This window comes from Capsicum annuum, unplaced genomic scaffold (genome assembly GCF_002878395.1).
Source record: "Capsicum annuum cultivar UCD-10X-F1 unplaced genomic scaffold, UCD10Xv1.1 ctg26140, whole genome shotgun sequence".
Taxonomy (NCBI): domain Eukaryota; kingdom Viridiplantae; phylum Streptophyta; class Magnoliopsida; order Solanales; family Solanaceae; genus Capsicum; species Capsicum annuum.
In genome coordinates this window covers 1-2,143 of record NW_025832389.1, presented here as the reverse complement: position 1 = coordinate 2,143, position 2,143 = coordinate 1, and the positions used below count along the sequence as shown (strand labels likewise).

At 27.8% G+C, this 2,143-nt stretch overlaps 1 long non-coding RNA gene across 1 annotated transcript; it reads left to right on the top strand.

Annotated features, from left to right (window-relative positions):
- Positions 1 to 1,033: 1,033 nt before the first annotated feature.
- Positions 1,034 to 1,761, top strand: LOC124890856. Its single transcript, XR_007049413.1, has 2 exons — positions 1,034 to 1,296; positions 1,376 to 1,761. It is a non-coding gene; the product is annotated as an uncharacterized LOC124890856 (long non-coding RNA).
- Positions 1,762 to 2,143: the final 382 nt, after the last annotated feature.

Below are 2,143 nucleotides of genomic sequence, written 5' to 3'. Positions count from 1 at the left end.
GCTTTGTACAAGTTATAATTATCATTTGGAACTTGTGTTGACACATATTTTGGTCCTCCTTAATTTTATTTGATATAATAAAAATTTCTTCAATTTCAACAAATTTAAATAATTATTTTACCAAAATTAAATATATTTTCAAGACAATTTTTTTATTTTTGCAATAGATAATTTTGTTTTATAACACACACACATATATATAATTTGGCCAAACTTGTAAAATCAGATTATTTTAAAAGTACTTTTCAAAAAAGTATTTTTGGTGAGAAATAATTTGAGTTTGAGCAATAGATTTAAAAAATACTTTTGAACAACAATTATTGTTTCATCAAACTTTATAAAAGTGTTTTTAGTGTATTTTTCTCGAAGAAATTTGGATAATTCGATTTGAATTATACAATTCAAATCGATTTATGAATTTAATTTTAGAATATTTCAATTTTACAAATTGAATTAGATTTTGGGTGTTTATAATTTGATTCGATTCGAAAATTAAAATTTACACATATGTTGACCAAAAATAAAGTTCTTCAGTTACACTGTTTTATGATATTGACAATACTGATGTCTACATATTCTTTTAAGTTTCAATTCATGATCGTTGGGAAGGTTGTTTGTTGGTTGAAAAGGAGATTGTTGCAACCTATTTCTAGAAATTTTTACTTTTGCTTTTGTTGCTACTACTGTTATATTATTAAATAATAATATTTTTGAGTTTTAAACCATTGTGGTTGGAACTTAATATCACTATAATTAAACTTGCAACACAATATTATTTTAGGTCACTTAAGGTAGAATTTTAAAATTTTATTGTTTTTTATTATGTTTGCTCTAAATTTAAAATGAAAATTGTTTCTTATTGAAATTTTAAATTAAAACAAATCGATTTATAAAAGACTTGAAATTATAAAAAAATAAATTGAATTAGAATAAAAATTTTAATAAATTAAAATATAAAATTTAAATTCAATAATGATTGAATTTGATCCGAATTGATTCGTGCACATGCCTAATTGCAAAGTTGGTTAAAATTAGTCTATTATTTCGCTTGAGACTGATTATAGCATTATCTTAATTTGGGTATGCTTTAATTCTGAGCCCACCCACTTCTCAATAACACACCCAGACCTATACTCTTTCTTCTTTCCACACAAACACAAACACAAACACAAACACGGACAACTTCAACCATGAACCCTAAATCCCAAAGCGTCGCCTCGATTTTTTTCTTTATCATCGATTTTGTACTCCCAGAACGGGGCATTCGTACAATCAAAGCTTCTAGGAGTAATCACGGTGATTATCCTCTCCTTTTTTTCTTTTTATTTCTTTCATTTTTTCTTTTAATTTCCGTACGAAATTGTGCCGTTTCCAGAACACCCAATCCAAAGTAGGATTTGAATGTGCAAAGCAGTGCTTCAGAGAAACTGGACCCTTGAATGGTGTGACCTGAAAATGTGACTCTTTTCCTCTCTTTTCCTCCTAATGAAATCAATCCGGAGTTGGGGTATGGAAGGCGTTCTTCAAATCTCTCTCTCGTTTTGTTGCCCGAAAAAGGGTAAAATTTCCTCCCCTTTTGTAAAATTCTAGCATAGTTTAAATTTATTACTCAAGTAGTCTATGTTTCTCTTTGGTTTAGCTATAATTCTTCCTCGTCTTAGCTGTAATTTTTATCATCTATTTCTATTAGAAGTTAATTTTGATATACATGTTTGTATTCTGTAATTTTTTTTTTTGGCTCAAAATATGCATTTGATCCTATTTGGTTAGCTTGCTAGATTCTATATTAGAATGGTAATATTATCTGATTTGTCTGTTAAATTAGCTTATTGTTGATTTCATCAGTTAAAGTAGCTCATTCTTTCTAGTATGATCCCTATCTTTCATATATGCCAGCATAGTTTAGATTCAAAGTTCATTTCTAAAGTGGCTCCTGCTGGTGTAGCTTTTCGTTTTTTAGTTTATGCTATTCTATTTCAAAGCTTAATTATTTTGTGAATATAACCATCCAGCTTTGTAGTGATTTCATATAAATGTAAAGAATGTGTTTGTAGTTTTCATGTGTGTTCTTTCATATGAATCGGTCCTTGATATATGCTTGAATTAAGTCACAATCTTAATAGCTGTTACATTTTTCTGATTA